This window comes from Humulus lupulus, chromosome 4 (assembly GCF_963169125.1).
Source record: "Humulus lupulus chromosome 4, drHumLupu1.1, whole genome shotgun sequence".
Taxonomy (NCBI): Eukaryota; Viridiplantae; Streptophyta; class Magnoliopsida; order Rosales; family Cannabaceae; genus Humulus; species Humulus lupulus.
The window spans coordinates 129,351,212-129,366,086 of NC_084796.1; the positions used below are offsets into that span (position 1 = coordinate 129,351,212).

The 14,875-nt window shown below is 36.5% G+C and overlaps 1 long non-coding RNA gene across 1 annotated transcript; it reads left to right on the forward strand.

The window, feature by feature from the left end:
- The first annotated feature begins 13,329 nt into the window (after nucleotides 1-13,329).
- LOC133829169 (uncharacterized) lies at nucleotides 13,330-14,392 on the forward strand. Its single transcript, XR_009891593.1, has 2 exons — nucleotides 13,330-13,434; nucleotides 14,126-14,392. It is a non-coding gene; the product is annotated as an uncharacterized LOC133829169 (long non-coding RNA).
- The last annotated feature ends 483 nt before the right edge of the window (nucleotides 14,393-14,875 follow it).

Genomic DNA, 14,875 nt, shown 5'->3' on the forward strand with positions numbered 1-14,875 from the left:
CCTTAGAGGGTCTTGCCTTAGCGGCATGCATTCAACTTGCTTAATGCCAATCCTGACCTTTGCCGCTCCCAGCCTATGCGGTTCTCGACCTTTACCATTCTCGACCTCTGCCTATCCCAGCCTTTGTAGTTCCTAGCCTTTGCCGCTCCCAGCCTTTGTCATTCCTGGCCTTTGCCGCTCCATCACAAACACATGTATGGCATAATAACTACAAACAATATACATAACACTAAGCACAACATAGCACCACGAGCACAAATAGTGTTCTTACCTGAGTCCCGAGTTGACCGTATAGTGCGATCCCGAGCACGATCCCCGAAACACGATCTTGAGCGGTAAAACCTAGTCACAACCCAATAAGGAATAACCATTAAGACTTAGACCACTGTAGAAGCTTCGAAATAGTATACTAGCTATGGGAGCTCGAATTCTACTAAATTAGGTAGTAGAATCCTTAATGATCCCTTAGATTTGAGTTCCCGAGCTTAAAACCCTCAATTGGGCAATATTCTCTATTTGAGCTGCGACCCAGTCCCTTAGGACCTCGGTGCGCTACATGTCAGAGGGCCCTGAGGGTCTCTTCTGGGGACATGAACCGCAGCGCGCCTCAGCTTGTACTGCGACAGCTAGACCATTTCAGAGGCTCCCAGGCCTCCTGGGTTCATGCGGGTCGCAACCCTTGAAGAACAGGGTCATGGCTTGGACCTATGAACCCAATTTTTCTTAGCATTTTCAAATTCCTAAACTCCCCAAAATCGTTCCAAACTCAATTTTTACACTAAATAAACCACCCAAATCATTCCAGCCATTCAGATAGACGATAATTAACAACCTATAGCTTCTAAAATGTTCCTAAACATCAAAATTCAAAACTCACCAATAACACTTAAATAACTCAAGGTTCTTCTCCATACCCCCTTAGCGTTTGGTATCCCTAGCTGCCTACAATCTTTAGTCACCACCTTAAGTCTAATTCAGATCATCACCATGTTAAAAGCTCCAAAATTCTACACTTCCAAGCTTTGAGAGAAAAACTTAAAGGGAGAGAGAAAGAAACGTGAGAGAGAGTGTTTGTACTAGTTTCTTTTAGTTTTTAAGGTCTTCCAACTTAGCTGAGTCTATCCCTTTGATAAAAGAACAAAATTCCCCTTAAGAATAACCTTATCCTTTAATGGCCCTTAGGGAAAAATCGTCGTTTGCCACATTTCCCGCTAATCCTCAAATAGCCCTATAAATTCCCAATTAATCCCAACATACCCAAATCATCACTAAATAATCACTCGTTATCCGATAAATCCCGAATAGTCACTAGGTTTCCCCAAAATACCCCTAGGCTCACCCCAAGCCGGGTATTTGACCCTGTTGCGACTGTTCCGCTAATCCTCTCACTGGGATCTTCCCGGACCACACATCTCAAATATATCCCCACAACACTGGGGTCTCACTCATAACATATACATAAAGAAAATATACCTTCAATGAGTCAAAAGTTACAAATATGCCCCAGTTAACAGAAATGGACCCACATGCATATTTAATTCACCTAAACATGCATATATATTTACATTACCATATAAATCATTTATACTACATAATCACACATATGTTCCACTAATCCCGCCTATAGTTCTGATTATGCCCTCCAGGCACAGTAACCTACGCACTCAACCTTAATAGCAAATTATGGACGTTATAGTTTTGGATATGGATATCATGCCTGATAGGGTATGTAATTGACTGCAGATAGATTCAGAAGTTTTGAATCCAAGGAAGTCAACTGAACAAGGCATTGTTGGTATGGGGGATGCAGATGATAGTCGGGAATAGAACCCTCCATTTGCCCATGGAATTGGCAGTAGATGTTTGTTGGCATGCAAGCAAAACTGCAAAATCAAGAGGAGGAAAGTAGGTGGTTGAGACAACGGGTTCCAATAGGGAACGCTGCTTCGTATGATTTGACAGCAATGGCTCCAGTTTCGGTTCAACCTGAGGGTGGAAATAGATAGGAATTATAGTATGAAAGATTCCAGAAGCATTTTCCTCATGTTTTCAAAGGGGGCTTGGATCCGTTCAGAGCTGAACAGTGGATGGGCATGATTAGCTCCGTCATTGACTATATGGGAGCAGTAGGCAATGATAGAGTGGATTTTTCAATGTACATGCTGCGAGAGGATGTTCGAACGTGGTGGGAAGTGGTATCCCAGACCTGGAATGTTGTCATGATGGGTTGGGAGGAATTGAGAAAAAATTTCAATGAGAGGTACTACTGTGACGCAGTTCAAACTGTGAAGACCAATGAGTTTATGAACTCAGTTCAGGGTAGTAAGAGAGTGACAGAGTATGGCAACGAATTTGATGAGTTGGCCAAATTTAATTTTTATTTGGTACCAACTGATGTGGCCCGAAAGGAGTGATTCATTCGAGGATTGAACTCTGGGATGGCCCAAAGAGTTAGAATCGCTCCAGTACATGAGATTTCTACCTACGCTTAGGCAGTAGGGAGGGCCCTCACTGTAGAAAATGTAGGAGATGAGACATGGAGTGAGAGTGTCGTAGGGCAAGAAGCTTAGACAATGGTATCCCCATTTGCGAGAACAGGTAGGGGCGGAGGCCCCAGTAACCGAAAAAGAAAGACCCCTGATAGTTCTAGTACTCCTGGTTCTGACATGAGGGGTCTTAGAATTCAGGGCGGCCACTAGTGTAGAGTCTCAGAATGTTTACTTAGCTAGCTAGATCATTAGTAATAGGTTGTAGTATTTTAGATTTCGTGGATTTTGGTTCAAATCGGGACTTAGTAGGACACTCGTAGCAATAGTTATGGATTTTATAAGTTTAACCTATAATTTAGAAATATTAATTATAACATAAGGTTTAATTAATATTTTTGGTCATAGAAATATTTTACTTATAATCTAAGGTTTAGATAGAAATTTAAGAGCATGACACTTGTCACAATCTTGTTTATTTAAGAATTTAAGTATTTTTAAATAAAAGAAAGTTCTAGAAACTCTAGAACCTTCCAAGAACCATTAAGAGCATGATTCCAAGAACCATTAAGAGCATGACACTGGTCATAATCATGTTTATTTAAGGATTTAAGTATTTTTAAATAAAAGAAAGTTCTAGAAACTCTAGAACCTTCTAAGAAACATTAAGAGCATGACACTTGTCATAATCATGTTTATTTAAGGATTTAATAAAAGAAAGTTCTAGAAACTCTAGAACCTTCAAGAACCATTAAGAGCATGACACTTGTCATAATCATGTTTATTTAAGGATTCAAGTATTTTTTTTAATAGGATAGTTTCACTCCTCAAACTCTATAAATAGGACCTAGTGCTCAACCATTTTCTTCATTCTTCAAGCATTTGATCAGAGCCTCTAAGGTGCTAGTATTACTATAGAGATATACACTTGGGTTTGGGATAAAAGCTTTATCATCTTAAGCTTTATAAACACTTGGGGAAGTGAGATATAGTGTGCTTTCAATATCGAGGTGTAGATCGGTTCTAGTACATTCAAAGGTATTCTTATTCTTAAGTTCATTTCTATATGATTCTATAGTTTTCATTCAGATCCTCACTCGTTGTTTCAATTCTTGGTTAGGTATTTAAGTTCTTTGAACTTAAGGTGTCTTTTTGGTAAGTTTCTTCTTGGTGGTTTAGTTCTGTTCTTTTTATCTCTTTTCTTTAGAAATACTCACCATTCTTATTGTTGGTTTTAGGAGTGTTCCAAGTCTCATCTTTGTTCTCAAATATCCCGGTGTTGGTAAGGAAAATAGGATAGTTTTATATGCATATATGTTATGATATGCTTATGTTATGATGAATATGTTTTTAAGTTGCTAGGGGCTCATAGTTTCTTAGCTAGCAAACCTCAATGTATTTTGAGGATCATAGTTGCTTAGCTAGTAAACCCCAATGTTGTTTTATGTTATCTAGGGCTCATAGTTTCTTAGCAAGCAAACCTCAATGTATTTTGAGGCTCATTGTTGCTTAGTTAACAAACCCTAATGTTTACCATGTACATGGGTCAGAATTATGATATATGTTTTATAATATATGTTTTAATATAGTCTTATGTTTATGTTTTATGTTATATGATTGATTAGTAGATTTTCCTTGCTGGGAATTAGGCTCACTCCTTTATTTTTTATTGTGATGCAAGAAAATAGATGCGGAGGCAGAAAGATTCTTGGAAGCTTGGCATGTGTGTTGAGGCTGAATGGAATGGATGGGCTGCGTGTCGATTCGAGGACGACGTTATTTTTAGTCTCTTTAAATTATGTTTTTATGTATTTTCAACACTTAGCTTTGTAAAAAACTTCATTTAATTTAAAGTTATGTTTTATTTTAAAACAATGGGATCCCATACCACTCATTTATGTATTTCAATATTTACTTTGGAGTTTTTAATAAAGTTACGATTATTTCTTATGTATGTTTTATTTGAATTAGTAGCTATGTCTAGTAGTTTTAATGGTCCAAGGTCTTAGAAATAGTTGGGTCATTACAACTAGGGAAGCAATGAGGTCTAGAGAAGTTATCCAGTATGTGCAAGTGTAGGAGACACCATCTGGGAGAATGTCGAGCGAAGGCATGTTTTCAATGTTGAATAGTTGGGCACTTCAGAAAAATTGCACGAGATTGAAGAAGGGAGAACCAAGGAGTGTGGATAGCTCGACTCCTGCTTGTGTGTCCGCCTTGATCTAGTCAAAGCCCGAGGCTAGTCCCTCAGAGGTGGTAGGTCAACTTCCTAGTTCTCGTTCTTTTATATTGTGCTGAATGAGTCTGATACTACGTATCTCTTAGAAGAGACATAAATATGTGGCACATGTTGTATGATTATTATGCTTTGGGGCTTGAGACTTTAGTGTCTGCCGGGGGAAATAGGTAATTTCCAAGAGATGGGTCGGAGTATTATTTGTAGAAAGTTAGCAGTAATAATTGATTGAGCTAATTATATGAGGATTCTGATATGATCTTGAGTATGGATTAGTCTGCCAAATAAAGGACAACGATGGACTATAAGAAAGGATGATGACTTTTGAGTTTAAAAGGGTAGGATGCGGTTGCGTTTATGGGATGCCTAGCTACATCGACTTTTACTTAAAGCATCTTTGAGGATTTCCATACCCTTGACTGAAGTAATGTAGGAACCCAGACTTTGTCTCAATGGATAGTTACGTGTCGAATTTTCAGAAGTTGAAATAAAAGTTGATTATAACGCCATAGGTATCAATATAGCATGTGGTGGACTAATACAAGAGGACGATACAGTGGAGACTGCCCTTGCTTGAAACGTGGGGTTAATAGTGTGGTGCGTCAAGGACTAGAGTGTGCCCATGTGTAGACTAAAAAAGTGATTGATCATGCTTTACCGTGGATAAAGAAATAAGAAGATAGATGTTCTACACGGGACTTTGAGTTGACAGTAATGCCGAATAGCAACGGTTAGGGTGAGGTGACGACACTTATGGAAAAGAAGTGCATGCACTAGTGTAAAGGATAAAGCATTTTGTCACCCTTAGGGGCTAACCATGAAATAAGGCATTAATGGGAACTAGTGAAGGACTTGCAGTGAAATATTTTATTACTTAGAGAAAACTAACACAGAGGATGACACCTTGAGTTAGAAAGGTCTGTGCAGCGGTATGACTCTCCATGGACTATAGTAAAGTCAGATGAGGTAACGACCGAGATTGGTATAGAATCTATGATAGATAATTTACAGACATACGTGTATGAACAATGAAATACAGAAAGAAGATCTTGCAGGAATGATCAAGAATCCTACCATTTAGTATGGATAGGTTAAGGGTCAGATGTGTGATCTGATGAATGTTGGTCTCAAGTTAGAGATTATGAATGAGTTTTATACTGTAACGACTCAGATTTTCAAGACTCAATAATGCGGAAATATAAATGTTTTCATTTGACAAAATGTCTCAAAAACCCGTATAAAAAAACTTTTTAAAAAGTCGTATGGCCATACTTAACATTTAATTACAACATATTTTATAAAGACTAGAGTGAGCCTAGTTTAGGAAAATTACACAACATTTCGAAAAATAAATCGGCTTCCTAAAAGGTCAGTCCACATGTACATTTGCAAGGTAGACTCCAACGCTCACTACTCTGCCTTGCCCTTGTTCTTACCTACAACATGAAACAACTAGGTAAGCGAAAACGCTTAGTAAGTTCAACTTTTAAAAAAAAGCATGCAGAGAATTAGGGTTTCGGATCCATCCGAACCCTACACAATCAATTTCAAGAACGCAAAGCGTGCTGGCAAACTTATGGTCATGCCTGATAACCAATGACAAATTATTTCATATAACCAGATAAATTCCTGCACTCAGAAAATCTCAGAACAGGCATATATTGTATCTCACAACTACATCTTATCAACAAATATATATCCTTGCATTCAAAAAATCCCAGATCAAGCAGATATAATATATCACAATATAATTCGAGACCAACGCTCGACAATTTCCAACAATTCAGGCATATCACGCCCTCCAGCATAAATGCTAATCTGTAAGAGAGAACCGATTCTCAACACTAAGATCTAGCCAATAAATATCCCCATCAAGGGTAACTATCGTGTTACCTAGGGTATCGCTACTTATTCGAGACTAAATCCCTCAAAAGGGTAACCATCAAGTTACCTAGGGCATCACTAATTATCCAAGAGTGTAATCGAATTTACACGGTTTTAGAGAGACTTCTATGTTAATCAGTGGTGCTGGTGAGTAGTTGCTTCTAGGGTGTTCAGCCTCACTCTAACTTGGCAACCCCTAGTATCTCTAGGCACTCTCACTGAATGGAAAATATTCACGGCTGCTATCCGGGAACAACTTATCAGAGCACTTGCTCGGGTTCTAACCGTTCACTAATTAAGTAAGCATGAGGGCCCCTAGGTCCCATTCATTTTGGCGCCCCTAGGTTTAACCAGCAATCCTCACCTCTTGGCCACTCTTCGCAATAATGAACCGGACATAATAAAATCAAGTAGTGTGACGGGGATCAGCCGTCTAGGATATCACGAATATCTATCGATCATATTTTCTAAATCAGCACTCACTAGACTAACGGCTCTAAGTAACTTTCTACAACAGTGTACATATGTGCATGTGTCCCTATAATAACATACAATACAATAGTCGTTTCATGTTGTAGCCACACAATACAAGTTGACTTACTTGAAGTCCTTAGTACTCAGCAGGTTTTCACCCTCCAATGTTTAGTCTAGTTACGCTAGCCAATACTGTATTTATCCATACAGTAAACTCTGATTAATGACGGCACTCATAATTCATTATTATTATTTTGGGCAGTTTGGTCATTTTAATAAAAATCATTTGTAAGGATTAATGATCCTTATTTGGTTTTAAACCCATTAAGGAAATTCATACAAAAACATTTGCGACTAAACCCTAAGTCTCGGGGAGACCTATCCTAGGGTATTGATACCTAGGCTCGGGTATCACAATAGTATTTTTCTCACAATCTGCTAAAACTCTTATTCTTTAAATGCATCGCTATTAACCCATACTTTCAACAAGTCGGTTAAATATATGGAAGATTTTAGCTGGTATTATATCCAGAAAATACTAATAAAATTCCTTAATTATTTTTAAAGAAAATTAACTCTTAATTTTCCTTTTATTTTTTTTAAGGTTTTATTCTCTAAAAATCGTTTTAAGAAAATAGCCTAATTTGTCTTAATTAGGAAAATCGTTAAAAATTTCCCATCTTGACTACTTAATCTTTCAGAAGTCAATTAATCAAGTTTACTTAGTAGAAAAATAATTCACTCAATTATTTTTTCAAAATATAGGGTTTTAAACCATCTTTTGATTTATTAACTTATTAATAAATTAATTCTTTTATTTTTAAAAAGAATAAAAATTCTTTAATAAAAATAATTCCCACTAAACTCAAAGTGGTATTTTAGGTCAAAATATGTTTTCAAGACTTGGCAAGTTTTATCTTGCAATAAGCCAAAATTTTACTTTTTACCTTAAGTTCCAAAATCTCATTTTTGTACTAAGTGTGAAAACCTTATTTTTCACATTTTTAACTACATACTTTGTTAGTTCATAACTTGAAATTGTTACCCAATTGGTATGCCTTTTAGGTCTTTGCAAAATATTAGGTCAAAAGGAGCATTTTTTATTTGTAAAATTATTTTCCAACAATGAGGTAAAAATGACCTTATTTTCAAGTCCTTATTTTTCTAAACTTTGACACATAATAACTTTCAAACCGTTCATTATTTTCTTACCAAATTTTACAGTGGAATACTACGTTATGCCAATAATATGTCCACCGAACTTTAGAAAAAAATGGGTTCATTTACTTTATATAGTGGCTGTCCAAACTTGGTCATGAAATTAAGAATACAAAAAAACAATATTTTACCTAAACTTTGAAATAGCATAACTCACTCATTTTTAAATATTTTTTAGTGTTTCAAAAGCTCAATTTTATGTACTCAATCACAATTAAATTTTACAAAATCAATATAATGTGGATGCTTGACCCCTTGGAAGTCACAGCTCAAAACATGTATTTTTTTTTAAGGTTTCTAACAAAACCCTTGGGGGTTTTGGTCCCTATTTAAAAAAATCCACACACAAGCATCATAACCTTATTACATCACCAATAAGAAACTTTAAGCATTAAATATACAAAATAATGCTTAAAAATAAAAACCATACAATAACAATCATAAAAAGTAAACTTTTTACCTCTTTGTTGTTCTTGCTTAAGGTTAGGATCTTCCTATTAGCTTTGGGTCCTTCAAAAACCTTTCAAAACCTTAACCAACTCCCCCCAACAACATAGATAATTAGCTATTTGAAAATCTATGGTTAAAACTTTACAAAAGTCTAGTTTATTGAAACTTTACCTTAGGGAAAGCTCTTCCTAGACCAAAGCTTAAATGCTTCGAAACCTCCTTAGTGTTCTTGAGGTTGAAGATGGAGAGAAAACTTGAGAGAGTTTTCAAAAAGATGATTGTGAAAGTGAGAGAGGGTGTGGTCAGTTTTGGGGGTTAGAAGAGCTTACACAACTCTAAAAAATATCCTAAAAACACTCAAGTGTTTTACTATCCACTTGGTGTCTTTAACCCTTATAGTTAAAATGAGATTAAACTTAAAACCATTTGGTCCACCCAAATAATTTCCCACATGGTCGGCCACCCCTTTAATTATATATGTATCATATATATATAAAGGTTAATAAATATTTCCTTAGAAGAAAAAATCCAATTTGATTTCCCATATCCTTTTTCACCATTATTAAGTTTTAAACACAAAACTTAACACATAATAATTAAATTAAATGTCTCTCACATTTAATTTAATTAATCACAATATAATTTAACCTAAGGTCCATTTATGGAATAAAATTCCTCAATTCAGCAAAATTAAGCATTTAACACAAAATGCCCTAAAATTTCCATTTTCTCTTAGGTTTATTAGTTTATGATCAAACTTTAATTTTTATGAATGTATTTTATGCCCAAAATATATTTTCCATAGTTTTTCATTTTATTTTTCGAGATTTTTACCTGATCAGGGTTTTCGTGTCAGTCCAAGACCGAAAGTCTTATCTTGACTTTTAAATCACAAAATTCATAATTTGGCTAGCAATAACTCATGGAATAATTTCCAAACAAATATAATATTATTTAAAATAATATTCTCAACTCGGGGAAAAATATCCCGACCCGAGTCGTTTAGAGGTACCCAAAAATGCAGGATGTTACATATATTAACATTTGTATGCCAGGAGGTGCACTGCCAAACTTTTTAGCAAGTGAGAGATGATAATCAGAAGCCAAAAAGGCTATTGCGTCTCTAAGGAATCCTAGAGTTAGTATGGTGGGATATAGTTATGGGCTGTAAAGGTGGATCACCTCAAATTGCAGGTGAGATGAGTGGATACGAGAAGTGGTGACTTGACATATTAGATTAGCACACTCTGATTTGTGTGTGCGAGTTATCATAGGAATAAGTATGTGCGAAAGGAGATTGTACGTCTCCGTGGGACACCGAAGTCGATAGTGTCGGATTGAGACCCTTTATTTCCCAAGTTCTGAAAAGGGTCATAGAGGGTGATGAGTATAATATTGGGATTTGGAATTATTGGTTACCTTCAGACAGACTGACAATATGAAGGAACGACTCAGACTTAAGCATTTTACCTCGAATATGTAAGTTTTCAGGACAGTGAGGTAAATACGGCCCCTTGATGTATGTAATTCTTTTCCTAGGTTAAATATATTACATGCTTAATGTATTTACTTCCTAGTAAATACTTTGCTGGGTTAATGGGCCCAAGACTCACTGATGCGTGTCGTATGTTGTATCAACTTTAAATTTATTTATTTCTTATTACTCACTAAATTATTAGTAAAGTGATAGTAAGGGTTGAACCCACGAGGACTATTATTCAATTTATCATTCAAAATAAAAACAAGAATTAAATAGGGGATTTTGTTTCAAGATTTAATGACATAAAATAAAGTAATAAACAAAGAATAATGGATAATATGATTTTAAAGAAATAGTTAAGAATTATTCTCCATCTTCGACAATCAATCTATCAATAATGACGAATAATATTTCATATTCACAATTAAACTATTAACCCCACAGATAACACTTAAGTAGTCAATTATCCTAGTTTCCCTAAAATAATTAATTAAAGCTAAGCGCTCTTAATTAATCTTTTTTACTAGGCAGTAAAGACATTAAGCATGTAATATATTTAACCCAGGAAAAGAATTACATTAAATCGAAACAAGTTAATCTAGGGAAAAAATTCATTAAGCATGCAATTCATATAACTTAGGTTCTATTCTTCATCACAATTAAGATACCTGTCACAAGACCCTAATTTAAATTTATCACTCTACTTAGAATCCTAAACTATTAGGCGAATGACAATCCTAAGATGATAGTAGAACAATGCAAAACCCTAATTAGTGGCCAGCTAAACAAGATTTTATAAGAATCATACCATTCAAATAGAAAAATAGAAGCAATCTAATATAAGGGAATAGAAGGAATAAAATTCATCAATGCATTCAAGATCTCATGTCTAGGGTTTTGAAATAACCCTCAACTACAAAGAAAACTTCTCCATAATCACACTCATATTCACAAACATAAATATTCATTGAAAATAAAGGATTTTTTAGAAGAAAGAAAAACTAGATTGAAGAATGTAGATGGTGATGTCTTTTCTCCTCCTCTACTGCTCTAGCCTCTAAAATTCACCATCCAAAGTTATATTAAAAGTTAACCCTAACCCATTTTATAGCTCATTAAAAATTACATTCAAAAATCAAAATTTAAGAAAAAATTATATTGCAGGTCGCCGCCAGTGATTCTTGGTGGTCGCGGCCACAGGACTGTTCTAGGCATAATACGTGCGGTGGCCGCGACTAGGGGTTTATGGTGGTCGCAACCACTAGTCCTTGACTCCCATGCCGCGACCAGTGATTATTGGTGGCCGCAGCCACAACCCAAATTCTGCTCCCGTGCTTTTTCTTCGTAATCTTCAACTTTAAACTCGAACCTTGGGTTTAGGGACTTCTAAAACACTTCAAACTCGTCCCAAAATTCATTTTATTGAGTCTTATCATTGCACATCAACTCCTAACCACAAAAATACATCAAATTCATCAATATTACCTTATAAAATATTTTATGGCTTAAAAATCAAAGACTTGTAAAACAAAGCTAAGAACACCTAAAAATACAAGAAATTAACATTATCTAAAAGCCAAAGGATAACAAATATAATATCCAAAATGCCCTTATCACTCACGATGGAGAGAAGCATATAGAACAATTAGCTCCCTTCTTTTAGCTTTGATTGCGTTTTGGTGGCATCGGTATTAGGCCATGTTCCAGGAAGATAGGGTTGTCGTAACCCCTTTAAGATTATTTTCAAAGCAATGGAGTGACCCACCAAATCTACTTTTCCATTCCCATGAGATTAATTTGTGACAATCTTCTTCATCCGCCCATGCCATCTCAAAGTGAAAATGCTTATTTGGCAACCCAACCGTCATAGGAGAAAAAAATCCTTCCAGATTTTAGTGTGGATCGGCCCGGCCTATGGTCACTATCCCAATAACCCAAGTGATGCATGAATGAACTCAGAAACATATTCAACCATTTAGAGTTGCAGAGCATTTGGTCTAGTCTACATTTAGTGAAAGATGTCGAAGGATGTCCATTACACCATGTAAACTTTGGGCCAAAGAAGCCTAAGTCAACAAGCCACTGACATCAAGAATGTTTCTGAAATTTCTTAAAAGGTAGTTCGGCCTAGCACCACCTCTCTCCTTTTCATGTTGGAAAAGGATTTCATTCAAATGCCAAGCCTTCGAGGATTCTTTAGAAAGATGAACCAAGTGGTCCCTAAGGAAATTTCTCAAGCTAGCATCTGGTTGGCCATAAAGACCCATGAACCTCCAGAACAAACCCCCATTACTTAAGATCGCAACATCAATATGGGCAATGAGTGAATGAGATAAGAATCAATGTTATCGCATCCTTCCACATAAGTAAAATTGTGAAACCTGAGACTTTTCTCAAGTTGGAAAAGTCAAAAAGGGGAGGAAAATAAAGAAAAAAAAAATTAATTTAATTATATATTCAGTTTTTTTTCTTTTCTTTTTCTTTCTCTCTCCCCGACACTCTCCTCTTCTTCTTCTTCTTCTCTCGGCATCCCATGGCAAGGCACCATACCCAACCACCACCGGCCACCATTTTTGACGCGCGGCAGCTCATCGGTTTCTCCTTGCTCCGGCGACCTCAACTGCCAAGCGGCACCACCCAACTCGCCGCCAATTGTTCGGAATCGCCAGTCAAAGTTTTGGTCCGTCAACTTTGACTGTGTTTTTCGGCAAACTCCGACCACCTCTTGACGAGTGGTTGATACCCTTGGAACCAGCATGGAGAGAGGAACAAAACCCACTAATTCATTATGGTCAACTCGCTGTTTTTCTCCGGCAAGATTTTGGGTATCTTCTCCCTTTGGAAGTGTTTTCCGGCGACACCGGAGGTCATTTGGGTGAAGGAGCTGTACTTCCGTGATGTACTCATCGAGAGGATCGTTTTGATATATGCCATGCATATATTCGTCAACGTTTCCGATACCACCACCAACCGCTATAGGGCACCGCTTGGGTAAGGTTTCGGAACTTGAAATTTTAAATATGGTCATATTATATGTCATTGGACACGATTTTGAATAAGGAATGCTATGATGATAATTATTTTCTCATTTGGTGCACATAGGAAAAACGTGATATTAAAATCGGACTAAATCATTCTAAGATCATCGATAAGCTTAGGAGCGTTGCTTTGGGCTTGGATTAAATTCTAAGGAGGTATCTAAAGAGGTAGGGACTCAACTAGACTATTGGACTTAATTACTCGTATCAAATTGCATTCAACATATTCCAATTTCGATATTTATAAAATGTTTGAAAAATTGAAAACTTAACCTGCATGTTTTTTGATCTGTTCTGAGGGCACTGAGTGCCAAATATATATTTTTGTTCACTTATTTATGCAGGTTATGATTTTTGGGTTTATTCAAATGTAGCTGTTATGCTGCCCAATTTTCTAAAATATGAAGGGAATATGTTTCTTTCTTTTCATGTTTACCTACATTTGGTTGTACCGATGAGAGCCATAGTGATCATGATTGGTGCACGTTGTTGTTTCACGACCTAGTCTATGTGTCATCATAGGTAGATCATGTGTCCACTCACCTGTAGGTGTAAAGACCTAGCATCTGTATACAGGAAGTGTTCTGAGCCTCCCCATTGTGGTGGTTATCAGGTCCAGCTACCTGGTTTAGGATGTCGGATTTTCTATGGTGGGTAACAGAAACTAGGGGTCTAGTGGACGGTGTGATGTGCACTGGTAGCTATGCTCTTATGATTATTTGTGGTTTATACATAATGATGTATGTTTTTTTTAAAAAAAGCTAACCATGTAGGGGTTTTTATTGAACTTTTGAGTCCGATGTTGTTAGTTGCTTTCCTACTGGGCTTTATAAGCTCACCCCTATCTCTCCCATTCCAGGAGCCTAGTGACGCGAACATGGAAAAGTGTGAATTATTGCTGAAGCCAATGTGTTTAGTGCCATAGTCCTATCTTTTGAACATTGTATGTATTTAATTTGGAACTTATCGGTCTGTACATCTAAATTAGCTATGTCCTAGTTAGAAATGAGGAATTGTGGATGCTAAGTATTATTTTGGGTATTTTATGACTTATTAAATTTAACTGTTTGGTGACTACATAACTGTGGGGATATTATTATTCTATGTATTAAGATAAATGATCCTACTTTTACCCGTAATATTTTCATATATAATTATAGGAGTTATTCCATTGTTTCGACTTATAATTATAATAATATTTAATATAAATTAAAGGATCATTTATAAAGACTATTTTCCACCGAGGGTCAAAGTTTGACCTTTGACCACCCAAGTTATGGATATTACAAATCTGCCACGGCCTAGGGCTCGGGTCGTGACAAAAATACCACCACTTCTCCCCACCTTAGCAACTGCCAATTTACCATGAAATCCTAACCGTACACGGAGAGTTTCAAGTTGATGAGGAGAACTAAGAGATTCTGATAAAAGGATGATTCCTGAGTTTATGTCCCGAATGTGGGAGTCGAGAGCTTGGAACATCCGGTCACTACCCAACCTTAAACGTTCCATGCTAACATATTCATAGTGATCAGCGGGCCTACTCCACAGGCTCTGCTGTTGACGCTGAGAGGGGAAATTCTTCACAAACCTTAAAAAGTATAGAAGC